Below are 16,121 nucleotides of genomic sequence, written 5' to 3'. Positions count from 1 at the left end.
TGCATTTCAGTTTATGGAAATACACCCCGACGGAACTCAGGGATACTACCTTTGCAAACTCTTCTGATAACATTCAATGGTAAAGTTTTGAAAGTTAACAGTAGAGTGCTGAGATACTTCACAGAGTAAATAAAAGGGAGAGAGGCCAGTGAACTCCAGGCAAGCATAGGGAGGCAAAGGAGAGAAAGAAAAAAACTGACAGCCTCAGTCATAGCAATGATGAGAAAGTCGGATACAAACAGAAGTCTCGGCCTTGCTCCGACTGTTCTTCCTTAACCTGAAAGTACACAGACATGGTTCTCTAGAGTCCAGAGAAAAGCTGAGGAAGAATACTAATCCTGTCATTTTCATAGTAATGGCACAGAATAATCATTGGACATCTGTTGTTTCCTCTGAAGACGTTAGAGATGTTTAAAGGGACAAAACAAGATCGCTTTCAAATGTCAGCAAATATTGAAAAGATTTAAGCCCACATATTAAAAAAGTTAAGGACACTAGGAGCTGAATTAGGGAATTGGAAAAGTTTGCTGTGGTGTCTGTTTGTGTTGTAAAGTTTGAGGAGTGTTGCAACTCTATCACTGGCCAGTTGGCAGGCCGGTGCTTTGTTTGCAGAGAACGGAAAGCATTGTGTCTTCTCTAGCCACTTTGACAAAATGGCACTCCTACAGTGAACTGCAGCATAACCTAATTTCTCACTCATTTGCATTGCTGAGATATGGACTGAACTGTCACACAGGGAGTACTCCGACGTACTTCCTCATCTAAATATGTCCCTCCAATTTGTCCCATCACTGGGCGGTGGCGGGGTGGAGAGCTACAGTGGTGGCAAAATAATGGCATTCATCCGTTTTACTCTCTGGCTCCTATAATGCTGCTTCTCTCCAACGAATGTTATAGCATGTGGCTATGTCTCTAAAAATGTCCCAGTCTAATTCATATTTAATGACTATATTAATTCACATTTGCATATTTATTATATGTGAGGTTATAGCAGAATAGTCTGAAAGTCATTGCAGCTACCCACCAACCTGCAAATAACTTATAGAACATCACTTCAAGGCTTGTTCTAATGAGTTTCTAAATATTTCATTTCTATTCATATGTGACCCATTTCAGGTAGCTAGGCGTATTTCGCAAGTCACGACTTCACAGGACAGCTGTTTGAACGTAATATATATATTTTTTTCAAAATATTTTTGGGGGGACAGAAATGCCTTCTTGAACATGTGAACTTTCATGTGCCTTAATAACAAACTTGTATGCCATCTGTAAATACTGATACTGGACTGGACATGCCAAGAGAGGAGAGAGGATTGGTCTGCCATAGAAGCTCGTCAATCTGTGTTGGTAATCCTGTCGGACGTGGCTTTTGAAAAAATGTATTGTGTAGTGGAGCTGCAAAAGTGTTGCTCTCCACTTTCTGGAGGATCAAGTTTTGAAATCAGTGGAATTAGAGTATGATAGCTAAAGATATGGAGAAAACACCTGTCTCCAGATTACATCTTGAATGTAAGGGCAATTGTGGCATGGCATTCCTGACAGGGAGACATGTCCATGTATAATGATGTATACAGGTAAGATAGTCTATAGTTAGCTAGCTACATTTTCAGATATTACACATTTTTACATTTTGACAGAAAGTGGTTTCATTTCAAGCTAAAGTGTACTGTTAGCTAGCTAACGTTAGCTGGCTGGCTCCCTAGCTGACGGTATTATTTGCTGTTCTAGTTAGAGCCTAATGTTAGCTAGCTAACATTGAACAGGATTGGTTATCTCCCAGCACTGTGCTAACGTTGGCTGGCTAGCTGGTTAGCTAATGTTGTGTACAACACCCGTTGAATATTGCCGGTGTCAGTAAGCGTCTGCAAAAAAGCATAATAAAATTGTTGCCAGCAGAGCTGGTTAGGCTGTTTTCATGTTATCAGAGGTAAACAAATCATCAGCCAGAGTGTCAAGTGTGCGCTTCGAGAGTGAAACGAGATGGGTGGGGCTAAAACTTAAGAGGGCGTGAACAATGCTGAATGGGTGTAGACAAAGGAGAGCTCTTCACCAGATAGCAAAACATTCAAAGGCGATTTTATCAAAAGTGAGTTTACAGGTTGATCAACTTTCAAAGCAGAATTACTTTCCCATTGTTCCTCAAATGCAGTGTATAATATACCATTTTGTAGCTCTGAGTCTCTACTTTCATCTAATGTAAAAAAATATATATATATATTCAAATTTTGTTACATAAGACCGATTCCAGGTTGTGAGGTACAAATGTACTCTGAATGAATGCAAGTTTCTCTCAACAATGAAACTAACGATCATCACTTACTGTACTGTTTGTTGAGGTGCACTGTGTACTCACACTACACTAACTTTTTATCACTTACAAAAGACGTTCTGAAATTTTTGCACCCCTTGAATGTTCAGCCAGACGACTAAAGGCTATAGAGTCCTTCTCCAACTGCATCCATTTTTTCTTTACTGTTTTTTTCTGGGTGGTGTTGTCACTTTACTGTTTTGTTCTGGGTGGTGTTGTCACTTTACTATTTTATTCTGGGTGGTGTTGTCACTACTGTTTTATTCCGGGTGGTGTTGTCTCTTTAATGTTTTGTTTTGGGTGGTGTTGTCACTTTGTTTTGTTCTGGTGGTATTGTGTTTCTGACTTTTCTGACAATGTTTTTGTTTGTTGAATCATAACAGTTCTTAAGCACTAGAGGGAAGGCGGTTTGAACAGATGCAGCAGATGAAGAGAGGCACAGCCATAATCCCTCCAAAACATGAGGAAAATTAAAGCCATTCTCTGATACTCTCTACCATGCATCATCGGTGGAGAATGAACCCCAAAGAGCGAGGTTTGATGTAAACATATCCTAATGATCTCCATTGTGAAAGACAGTGAAGATTATTGCATCTCTGAATATATCGCATTTTAATTAAGGTAGATAGCATGCTGAGATTACAGCAGCTGCCTAGTAATTTTTTATAGATAGGCTGGCATGGCTGGTGTAGTCCTCCTAGCACAGCTATTACTACCAGCCCTGGCAGGGTACACCACCCTGTACCAGGGACTCATTGTGCTCCCCTTTGTGCATTCTCCCTGAGGGGAAAGGTGTGTCCTACCTCCTGCCCCCGGGCTGTGTGTGACACCGCGGATTCCACTGCAGCAGATGTGCCTTTGATGCACAATGGGACACATGCTTCCGTTGACAATGTTTTATTAACCTCTAACGAGCCTCTACCCCGGGTCCGGGAGCACCCCCCATCCCCCCACACACTGATTAGCATAGCTAGCATAGCTTCACAAGTAGATAGTAGCATTTAAATATCATTAAATCACAAGTCCAAGACACCAGATGAAAGATACAGATCTTGTGAATAAAGCCACCATTTCAGATTTTTAAAATGTTTTACAGGGAAGACAAAATATGTAAATCTATTAGCTAAACACGTTAGCAAAATACACCACTATTCTAACTCCATCAGTTTCTTACTCCTTCAGGTGCTATCACCAATTCGGCTCAACTAAGATATTGATAGCCACTAACCAAGAAAAAACCTCTTCAGATGACAGTCTGATAACATATTCATGGTATAGGATAGTTTTTGTTAGAAAAAAGTGCATATTTCAGGTAGAAATCACAGTTTACAATTGCACTGACCATCACAAGACGACTAGAATTACTATAGAGAGCAACGTGTATGACCAATTTACTCTTAATAAAACATTTCATAAGAATAGACAAAGCATAGCAATGGAAAGACCCAGATCTTGTGATTCCAGACAATATTTCAGATTTTCTAAGCGTTTTACAGCGAAAACACAATAAATCGATAAGTTAGCATACCACATGTGAAAACGTTACCAGAGCATCGATTCCAGCCAAAGAGCGCTATAACGTAATCACCGCCAAAATATATTAATTTTTTCACTAACCTTCTCAGAATTCTTCCGATGACACTCCTGTAACATCATTTTACAACATACATATACAGTTTGTTCGAAAAGGTGCATATTTAGCCATACAAAACCGTGGTTACACAATAAAAATACTAGGAAATCAAGCCTCAATATGTCTGACGTCATCTATCAGAGTGATCTAGTTTAATTGAAAGCTAATCATATACTTGACTAAAAAATACAGGGTTGACAGGAATCGAAAGACAAATTAGTTCTTAATGCAACCGCTGATTTACATTTTTAAAATTATCCTTACTTTTCAATACAGGGTTCGCCAAGTGAAGCTATACCAAACAAAATGGCGAAATATGCGTTTAAAATATTTCGACAGAACAACGATTTATCATATTAAATATTGCTTACTTTGAGCTGTTCTTCCATCAGATTCTTGGGCAATGTATCCTTTCTATGTTATAAACGTCTTTTGGTCGATAGATGTCCTCTGTCCTTCGAAATGTCCACTAACGATCGAACGGGACCCCAAAACGTGTCCAAAGTTTCAGAGTGCACAACAAAGAAATTCCTCAAAATCGCACTAAACGGATATAAATTGCTATAAAACGGTTCAAATTAACTACATTATGATGTTTTTAACAACTATAACGACTGAAAACATGACCGGAGAAATATTGCTGGTTAGACAACGATTTGGAATGAGGCAAGTCCGATGTCCTTCACGCTTCAGGCGCGCGACGAGAAAGGGAGGTCCCTATACATTTTGTGGTTTTATAATGGCTGTGATTGTGCAATCGATTCCATTCAAAACGTGATGACGTACAGACACCCAGAGGAAGACGTAGGCAGTGTCGGTTTCTTCATAGCATTCACTGTCGCCTTAAAAACAGACTCCAGATCAGGGGTAAAAATTTCTGAAATCTGACCCCTGTCATGAAAAGTGCTGTAGATATTGTTCTGTACCACTCAGAGACAAAATTCCAACTTCTATAGAAACTAGAAGGTGTTTTCTATCCAATAATAACAATAATATGCATATTGTACGATCAAGAATTTAGCACGAGGCAGTTTAATTTGGAGACCCAAATATGCTAATGCGGAACAGCACCCCCTATAGTTGCAAGAAGTTAAACAAGGCTAAAAAAAGAAAGAAAAAATGATAAAATAACAAACTGGCTTTATTTACCACAGTGTGGAAAGAGTGATAGCCCCCCTACACTGCCTTCGGAAAGTATTCAGACCTCCTTCACTTTTTTCACATTTTGTTACACTACAGCTTTATTAATAAATTGCTTAAATAGTTTTTTTTAAAGTTCTTGCAAATGTATATATAAAAAAACGTCAATATCACATTTACATAAGTATTCAGACAATTTACTCAGTACTTTGTTGAAGCAACTTTGGTAGCTATTACAGTATCGAGTCTTCTTGGGTATGACGCTACAAGCGTGGCACAGCTGTATTTGGGGAGTTTCTCCCATTCTTCTCTGCAGATCCTTAAAAGCTCTGTCGGGTTGGATGGGGAGCATTGCTGCACAGCTATTTTCAGGTCTCTCCAGAGATGTTCGATCAGGTTCAAGTCTGAGCTCTGGCTGGGCCACTCAAGGACATTCAGAGACTTGTCCCAAAGCCACTCCTGCGTTATCTTGGCTGTGTGCTTAGGGTCGTTGTCCTGTTGGATGGTGAACCTTCGCCCTAGTCTGAGGTCCTGAGCGCTCTGCAGCACGTTTTTTTATCAAGGATATCTTTATACTTTGCTCCGTTCATCTTTCCGTCGGTACTGACCAGTCTCCCAGTCCCTGCCGCTGAAAAACATCCCCACAGCATGATGCTGCCACCACCATGCTTCACCGTAGGGATGGTGACAGGTTTCCTCCAAACGTGACGCTTGGCATTCAGGCCAAAGAGTTCAATCTTGGTTTCATCAGACCAGAGAATCTTGTTTCTCATGGTCGGGGAGTCTTTAGGTGCCTTTTGGCAAACTCCAAGTGGGCTCTCATGTGCCTTTTACTGAGGAGTGGATTCCGTCTGGCCACTCCACCATGAAGGCCTGATTTGTGGAGTGCTGCAGAGATGGTTATCCTTCTGGAAGGTCCTCCCATCTTCACAGAGCAACTCTAGAGCTCTGTCAGAGTGACCATCGGGATCTTGGTCACCTCCCTGACCAAGGCCCTTCTCCCCCGATTGCTCCGTTTGGCCAAGCGGCCAGCTCTAAGAAGAGTCTTGGTGGTTCCAAACTTCTTTCATTTAAGAATGATGAAGGCCACTGTGTTCTTGGGGACCTTCAATGCTGAATAATTTTTTGGGGTACCCTTCCCTAGATCTGTGCCTTGACACAATTCTGTCTCGGAGCTCTACGGTCAATTCTTTGAAGAAAGAAGCCACCTCTTATGAGTTCCAAGAGCCAATCCGTTAACCTGATGAGGACAGAGGGCGCTGTTTTCACTTTGGGGGAAATTCGTGCCCAATTTAAACGGCCTCGTACTCAATTCTTGCTCGTACAATATGCATATTATTATTACTATTGGATAGAAAACACTCTCTAGTTTCTAAAACCGTTTGAATTTTGTCTGTGAGTAAAACAGAACTCATTTGGCAGCACACTTTCTGACCAGGAAGTGGAAAGTCTGAAAATGATGCTCTGTTCAAGGGCCTGCCTATAAATGGGCATGATACGTATTAGTATACATGCACGTCATACACCTTCCCCTAGATGTCAAGAGGAAGTGAGAGAAGAAATGAAGTGTTTATCTTGGTCTTAGGTGGAATAAATCCTCTTGGAATGACGTGTCCGCCATTTCCTGTTTTCTGAAAAGCGCGAGAAGTTGGACCTGGAATTGCCTTCTGGAAAGCTGTCGTTATAGGCGAGTACTATCTCCGGCTTTGATTTTATTTGATACATGTTACAATATCATCGTACAGTATGTTTTTTCAATATAGTTTTATTAGATTATTGAACATTTTTCGGGACGTTAGGCGTGTTGTGTTGTCTGTGTTTGTTGACGATGGAGAGCTTTGCGCCACTTGGCCAGTGTGCTTGCTAATTCAAGAGGGAAAAACGATGTTCTAAATCCAAACAACAACTGTTCTGGACAAAGGACCCCTTGTACAACATTCTGATGGAAGATCACCAAAAGTAGGACCCATTTTGTGATGCTATTTCATATATCTGTCGAACTGTGTACTAGTAGTTTTGCGCACAGGTTTTGGCCACTCTCTCGCTATAACGTAAGCCTTATGTCGTAATGAAGATATTTTTTGAATTCTAACACTGCGATTGCATTAAGAACTAGTGTATCTATCATTTCCTATACAACATGTATTTTTTTGTAATGTTTATGAATAGCTATTTGGTCAGAATAGGTGAGAGTCTAATAGAAATATCCGCACATTCTGGGAAAAAGATGCTACGTTAGCATAATGGATAACCACTGATTTCAGCTCTAAATATGCACATTTTCGAACAAAACATAAGTGTATGTATAACCTGATGTTATAGGACTGTCATCTGAGGAAGGTTTATGAAGGTTAGTGAAAATTAATATATTTTGCTGGTTTATTCGCTAACGCTAACGTGCCTATTGCTATCGCTAACGTGCCTTGATGAATGAATGCGGTTGTGTGGTAGGCTATTGTAGTAAGCTAATATAATGCTATATTGTGTTTTCGCTGTAAAACACTTAAAAAAACGAAAATATTGGCTGGATTCACAAGATGTTTGTCTTTAATTTGCTGTACACCATGTATTTTTCAGAAATGATTTATGATGAGTATTTAGGTATTTCACGTTGGTCTCTATAATTACTCTGGCTGCTTCGGTGCTATTTCTGACGGTAGCTGTGATGGTAGCAGCAATGTAAAACTGATTTATACCTCAAATATGCAAATTTTTCGAACAAAACATAGATTTATTGTGTAACATGTTATAGGACTGTCATCTGATGAAGTTGTTTCTTGGTTAGTTTGGTTGGTTCTTGGTTAGTTTGGTTGGTTTCGTGCATGCTACCTGTGCTGTGAAAAATGTCTGTCCTTTTTTGTATTTGGTGGTGAGCTAACATAAATATATGTGGTGTTTTCGCTGTAAAACATTTAAAAAATCGTACATGTTGACTGGATTCACAAGATGTGTATCTTTCATTTGCTGTATTGGACTTGTTAATGTGTGAAAGTTAAATATTTCAAAATAAAAAAAATGAATTTCGCGCTCTGCCTTTTCAGTGGAATGTGGGAGGAGTTCCGCTAGCGGAACGCCGGGGCTAGAAAGGTTAACCAACAAAATAACATACATTTATTTAGCCTAATTGTTTTTATGACAAAATTAGGCTATTATTCCTCTTTTCCTGCATGAATTATTTTGTCTGCATGTAGATTCAATATTTGGCTAAAAAGCGACCATGCCATGAAATAAGAACAATATATTATTTTTTTCTCACAATGCTATGCCGCACATTGACAAGCCAAATCACTTCTAAAGAGCCGTCTAATTTTTGTTAACAAATAAAACTACTAAAACAATATCTTCAAAAATTGTCCATCCATCACTTGTATTTCTTCACATTGCTGTGCAGGAAAAGCCTGTTTTCAACCATACATGGTCTTAGGCTCGCAGCTGGCTTCTCTCTGACACCACAAACCTATCTGTAGGTGACGCTTTATCCTTTGAAACCACACAATTACCAGGTGAAAAGTAGGCGGTTTGCTTGCATCCAAGGCAAGCCTGGCCTCTTCGAAAAATAGAGGAAATCAACACGAAATTCACAATAGCTGACCTGTATCTGCAGTTTTGAGCTGGAACTGTCCCTTTGTTGGTTTGCACCCTCTCCACGAGCACCCACTATTTGTTTTAAGTAATGGTCTGTAAGACACAATGATCCTTTTTTTTTTTCATCGTCAGTCCTCATGTCAAGTGTAATTGCGCAATTGTTTATTCCCAAGTTCACTCTGAACTCCATTGTTTAGATAATATTTGTTTTATAGAAACTTAAATAAACAATTCCCAAAATGGAATATAGGCTGCAAAAATCCTACGTTTTATTTAATTTGCCGACAAATAAAGCTAAAACAATGTAGGGCTGTAAGGCACAAGTATCGTAATTTTAGAAAATCAAATGTAATTTCACCATTGTATTTACCCATGTTCTCTCATGACCACCCACCAGCTGATTTTCTTGCCCAATGCAGTACGAACGGAGAGAGACTCTTGGACAGAAACAGTCACACTCCCATTAATTTACAAAAGGATAGTCTAATAGCTTGGCTAGGTGTGAATGCTGTGGTCAATCATCCGAGCGAGGGAAGGAGCAGAGACTAATCTCTAGAAATAGACTTTGATTTGTGCCACTGCAGTTCTCAATGCACTAGCAAGCTTTGAGAATAGTGTGAATACTGATGATACCTTATGGTAATAGCTTGTCATATTTAATGACAAAATATTTTAAAAAATATTTATTTTAAGCCTTCCCAAAACCATAACCCTAACCTTAATCACTAAACTATTAACCTTTTAAGTTGTTTCTGTTTTAACCCTGTAACAGATGCGGAATTAACCCTGTAAATATAAGGACAAAAGGCGAGACCTGAATGCAGACATAGGAAGCAGATGGTTGAGCTCCGATATTTATTAATCCAAGGGGTAGGCAAAAGGTAGGTCGGGGACAGGCGAGAGTTCATAAACAGTACAAGACGAAGGGCAGTCTCGAGGTCAGGCCAGGCAGGGGTTCAGTAACCAGATCCTGGTCCAAACAGTGCAAGGGGATAGGCATGCTTGAAGACATAACAGGCAGAGTGGTCAGGCAGGCGGGTTCAGTGTCAGGACAGGCACGGGTCGAAACCAGGAGGACTAGAACCAAAAGAGACCGGGAAAAAATAGGAGCAAGGAAAACCGCTGGTTGACTTGGCAAACAAGATAGACAGGAAACAGCAAACTGGCACAGAGAGACAGGAAACACATGGATATATACACCGGGGATAATAACCGACACTGTAGGGTGGGGGGGAGACAATCACAAGGACAGGTGAAACAGATCAGGGTGTGACAGTAAAGATAAGGAAAGAAAGAACACACTTTTTATGATTATATGTATATGACTATATATAATGATTTATTTTAGTTGCTGTGAGACTGGAATGTTACCGAATAGAATAAAGCACTAGATAAAACCAACACATGAAATAATAGTACAGCCAAGATTAAAAACAGGTGCATGCATTCGTGATTGGAATTGCTTTAGCCAATATGTTGCAGTTAATTTATTGTTTAATTGTTCAAGGCTCCCTTTGATATTTATTTTTATAAGTAAAATGCTTGAACTAAATTGTCAGACCAAAGCTGTCAGTTCACCTGACACAAGACTAAAGTTTGACATTTCTAAGTCATTATCACAGACCTGATTTGCCCTGATGTATCAACCCCCTACACATATGTAAATCTATTATATTCCTCATAATAATCAAAACTACCTTTTAACTTCTCTGCGCTACAGATCCCTTTTACGGGATCATTTTCCTAAACAACCGCTGAATTGCAGGGCGCAAATATTACTAAAAATATTTATAATCTCGCAATCACAAGTGAAATATACCAAAACCTTTGATAATCTTCGGATGTTTGCACTCACGAGACTCCCAGTTACACAACAAATGTTATTTTTGTTCGATAAATATTACTTTTATAACAAAAAAAATTGGGTTGCGCGTTTTCAGAAAACCAAAGCCTCGTTCCGTTCGACGTAAATTCCAAAAAGTATCCGTAATGGTCGTAGAAACATGTCAAATGTTTTTTATAATCAATCCTCAGGTTGTTTTTAACAAACTGTCACGATCTTGTGGAGGAGAGACGGACCAAAACGCAGCATTTGGAAAATAAGCCATCTTCTTTTATTTTACTACGAAGATGAACATGAAACGAAACACTATTACAAACTATACAAAAACAACAAACGACCGTGAAGCTATAAACGTAGTGCACACACACAGGCTACAAACGTTCAACATAGACAATTCCCCACAAACAGCTAAAGCCTATGGTTGCCTTAAATATGGCTCCCAATCAGAGACAACAATAACCAGCTGTCTCTAATTGAGACCCAATTCAGGCAACCATAGACTTTCCTAGATACCTACACTCAACCATAGACACAGCTAGACTACTATACTAAACATAAACCCAACTACTCTAATAAACCCCCTAAACCTTACAACCACCCTAGACACTACAAAAACCACATACATTCCCCATGTCACACCCTGACCTAACCAAAATAATTAAGAAAACAAAGAATACTAAGGCCAGGGCGTGACATAACCCCCCCCTTAAGGTGCGAACTCCGGGCGCACCAGCACAAAGTCTAGGGGAGGGTCTGGGTGGGCTTCCGTCCACGGCGGCGGCTCCGGCACTGGTCGTGGTCCCCACCCCACCATAGTCACTACCCGCTTTCGTAGCCTCCTCCAAATGGCCACCCTCCACATTAACCCCACTGGATTAAGGGGCAGCACCGGACTAAGGGGCAGCACCGGACTAAGGGGCAGCACCGGACTAAGGGGCAGCACCGGACTAAGGGGCAGCACCGGACTAAGGGGCAGCACCGGACTAAGGGGCAGCACCAGGATAAGGGGCAGCACCAGGATAAGGGGCAGCACCAGGATAAGGGGCAGCACCAGGATAAGGGGCAGCACCAGGATAAGGGGCAGCACCAGGATAAGGGGCAGCACCAGGATAAGGGGCAGCACCAGGATAAGGGGCAGCTCCGCACTGAGGGACGGCAGCTCCGGACTGAGGGACGGATCCTGGCTGGATGACGGCTCTGGCGGATCCTGGCTGGACGGCTCTGGCGGATCCTGGCTGGACGGCTCATGGCTGGCTGACGGATCTGGCTGCTCATGGCTGGCTGACGGATCTGGCTGCTCATGGCTGGCTGACGGCTCTGGACGCTCATGGCTGGCTGACGGCTCTGGCAGATCCTGTTTGGTTGGCGGCTCTGGCAGATCCTGTCTGGTTGGCGGCTCTGGCAGATCCTGTCTGGTTGGCGGCTCTGGCAGATCCTGGCCCGCTGACGGCTCTGGCTGGTCATGGCTCGCTGACGGCTCTGGCTGGTCATGGCTCGCTGACGGCTCTGGCTGGTCATGGCTCGCTGACGGCTCTGGCTGGTCATGGCTGGGGGAAGGCTCTGGCTGATCCGGTCTGGCGGAAGGCTCTGGCTGATCCGGTCTGGCGGAAGGCTCTGGCTGATCCGGTCTGGCGGAAGGCTCTAGCGGCTCCTGTCTGGCAGACGGCTCTGTAGGCTCATGGCAGACGGGGGGCTTTGCAGGCTCATGGCAGACGGGCGGCTTTGAAGGCTCAATACAGACGGGCAGTTCATGCGGCGTAGGCCTGGTGCGTGGTGCCGGAACTGGAGGTACCGGGCTAAGGACACGCACCTTCAGGCTAGTGCGGGGAACAACAACAGGGCGCACTATAGGACTGGTGCGTGGTACCAGAACTGGTGGTACCGGGCTGAGGGCACGCACCTCAGGACGAGTGCGGGGAGAAGGATCAGTGCGTACAGGGCTCTGGAGACGCACAGGAGGCTTGGTGCGTGGTGCCGGGACTGGAGGCACTGGGCTGGAGACACGCACCACAGGGAGAGTGCGTGGAGGAGGAACAGGGCTCTGGAGACGCACTGGAAGCCTGGTGCGTGGTGTCAGCACTGGTGGTACTGGGCTGGGAACACACACCACAGGGCTAGTGCGAGGAGCAGTAACAGGACGCACAGGACTCTGGAGACGCACAGGAGGCTTTGTGCGTGCTGTAGGCACTGTCTTAACCAGACGGCTAGCACGCACCTCAGGACGAGTATGGAGAGCTGTTCCCGGTGACATTAAATCACCAACACGTTCATTCGGACGGATGCCGTGCCTCATACACCAAACCAATACATCCCTCATAACTCTCTCCTCCAATTTCTCCATTAACTCCTTTACTGTCTCTGCGTCACTCTCCTCCAAATCCGCCCTCACCGGCTCCTTACGGTAAGCAGGAGGAGTTGGCTCACGTCTCCCGACTGACCCAACTAAACTACCCGAGAGCCCCCCCCCCCAAGAAATTTTTGGGTTTGACTTACGGGCTTCCAGCCTTGTTTCCTTGCTGCCTCCTCATATCTACGCCTCTCTGCTTTCGCTGCCTCCAGCTCAGCTCCTGGTACTTCGCGGTCCAGATTTTCCTCCCAATTCCAATAGTCCTGTGTAGGTGGGTCCTGTTGTTGTTGCACACGCTGCTTGATCCGATGATGGTGGGGAATTCTGTCACGATCGTGTGGAGGAGAGACGGACCAGAACGCAGCATGTGGAAAATAAGCCATCTTCTTTTATTTTACTACGAAGATGAACATGAAACGAAACACTATTACAAACTATACAAAAACAACAAACGACCGTGAAGCTATAAACGTAGTGCACGCACACGCACACGCACACGCACACGCACACGCACACGCACACGCACACGCACACGCTACAAACGTTCAACATAGACAATTCCCCACAAACAGCTAAAGCCTATGGTTGCCTTAAATATGGCTCCCAATCAGAGACAACAATAACCAGCTGTCTCTAATTGAGACCCAATTCAGGCAACCATAGACTTTCCTAGATACCTACACTCAACCATAGACACAGCTAGACTACTATACTAAACATAAACCCAACTACTCTAATAAACCCCCTAAACCTTACAACCACCCTAGACACTACAAAAACCACATACATTCCCCATGTCACACCCTGACCTAACCAAAATAATTAAGAAAACAAAGAATACTAAGGCCAGGGCGTGACACAAACATAATCGATAATATTTCAACCGGACCGTAACCTATTCAATAAGAGAGAAAAAGAAAATGGAGAGCTACCCCTCTTGCACGCAGGAACTAATCAGAGGACACCTGACTAGTTTTGAAAAATTTCGCTAATTTAAAAAAATAAAAGCCTGAAACTATGTCTAAAGCCTGATCACAGCCTGAGGAAGCCATTGGAAAAGGAATCTGGTTTATACCCCTTTAAATGGAAGAAAGACGGGCCAGGAAACACAGATAAAAAAATAAAAATAAATCACTTCCGGGTTAGATTTTCTCAGGTTTTCGCCTGCAGAATCAAATTTGTTATACTCACAGACAATATTTTGACAGTTTTGGAAACTTTGGAGTGTTTTCTATCCTAATCTGTAAATTATATGCATATTCTACGATCTGGACCTGAGAAATAGTCTGTTTACCTTGGGAACGTTATTTAAAAAATAAATAAAAAATCTGACCCCTAGCGTCAAGAGGTTTTAATAGGTAATGATTTATATACTGTATATCTAATAGAAATAAGCACATACAGTTCATTTCCATTATTAAAGTGGCTGGAGTTGAGTCAGTATGTTGGCAGCAGCCACTCATTGTTAGTGGTGGCTGTTTAACAGTCTGATGGCCTTGAGATAGAAGCTGTTTTTCAATCTCTCGGTCCCTGCTTTGATGCACCTGTACTGACCTCGCCTTCTGGATGATAGCGGGGTGAACAAACAGTGGCTCGGGTGGTTGTTGTCCTTGATGATCTTTATGGCCTTCCTGTGACATCGGGTGGTGTAGATGTCCTGGAGGGCAGGTAGTTTGCCCCCGGTGATGCGTTATGACCCCGGTGATGCTTTTGGTGACAAGCCGACTTTCTTCAGCCTCCTGAAGAAGGTGCGCCTTCTTCACAATGCTGTCTGTGTGGGTGGACCAATTCAGTTTGTCCGTGATGTGTACGACGAGGAACTTAAAACTTACTACCCTCTCCACTACTGTCCCGTCGATGTGGATAGGGTGCTGCTCCCTCTGCTGTTTCCTGAAGTCCATAATCATCTTCTTTGTTTTGTTGACGTTGAGTGTGAGGTTATTTTCCTGACACCACACTCCGAGGGCCCTCACCTCCTCCCTGTAGGCCGTCTCGTCGTTGTTGGTAATCAAGCCTACCACTGTAGTGTCGTCCGCAAACTTGATGATTGAGTTGGAGGCGTGCATGGCCACGCAGTCGTGGGTGAAGAGGGAGTACAGGAGAGGGCTCAGAACGCATCCTTGTGGGGCCCCAGTGTTGAGGATCAGTGGGGTGGAGATGTTGTTACCTACCCTCACCACCTGGGGGCGGCCTGTCAGTAAGTCCAGTACCCAGTTGCACAGGGCGGGGTCGAGACCCAGGGTCTCGAGCTTGATGACGAGTTTGGAGGGTACTATGGTGTTAAATGCTGAGCTGTAGTCGATGAACAGCATTCTCACATAAGTATTCCTCTTGTCCAGATGGGTTAGGGCAGTGTGCAGTGTGGTTGCGATTGCGTCGTCTGTGGACCTATTTGGGCGGTAAGCAAATTGGAGTGGGATTAGGGTGTCAGGTAGGGTGGAGGTAATATGGTCCTTGACTAGTCTCTCAAAGCACTTCATGATGACGGAAGTCGTTTAGCTCAGTTACCTTAGTTTTCTTGGGAACAGGGACAATGGTGGCCCTCTTGAAGCATGTGGGAACAGCAGACTGGGATAAGGATTGATTGAATATGTCCGTAAACACACCAGCCAGCTGGTCTGCGCATGCTTGGAGGACGCGGCTGGGGATGCCGTCTGGGCCTGCAGCCTTGCGAGGGTTAACACAATGGTTCTTCCTTTAAAAGTTGAGCTTATGTCTCAACAGATTGTGGTAAATGGTGGCAGATTGTGGTAAATTGCGTCATTCTGGCAACAATGGCTGACACATAAATAACGTGCCATAGAATTCTACGGCACCCCGCATGTTGTGCTGCAGTACGCCACAACTTTTAAAGGAAGAACCACTGTAGTTCCTTGCTCAAAGTGTGGAAGACCTTGGACAGGTCAACAAAGGTCATGGAAGGTCCTGATGTTTTTCACGCCACTTCTCCTGGAGTTGCAGTGCTGTGAATATCATGTTGACTGTACTCCTGTTCTTTCTGAAGCCAAATTGTGGATGCTGTCAGCGCCAGGAGTCTTGTTGTTCTTGAGGGAACGAATAGCTAATAACACCTCTTGAAAGCTTGGGGAATCGTGTTCTGTAGGAGAGCGCTGATTGAGTAGTGCTTCAAAGTGGTCAGCCCACCTCATCAGGATCTGGTTTTGGTCCTTCAAGAGAGTCAGACCATCAGCTGTTTTCAGGGGGTGATGGAGCAACTTCTAGGGCTATAAATAGTTTTAGCTGAGTTGAAGAAATTGTGCATGTT

Source organism: Salvelinus alpinus, chromosome 4, assembly GCF_045679555.1.
Source record: "Salvelinus alpinus chromosome 4, SLU_Salpinus.1, whole genome shotgun sequence".
NCBI lineage: Eukaryota > Metazoa > Chordata > Actinopteri > Salmoniformes > Salmonidae > Salvelinus > Salvelinus alpinus.
The sequence above is the reverse complement of the archived record's forward strand: the minus strand, read 5'-3'. Positions refer to the sequence as shown.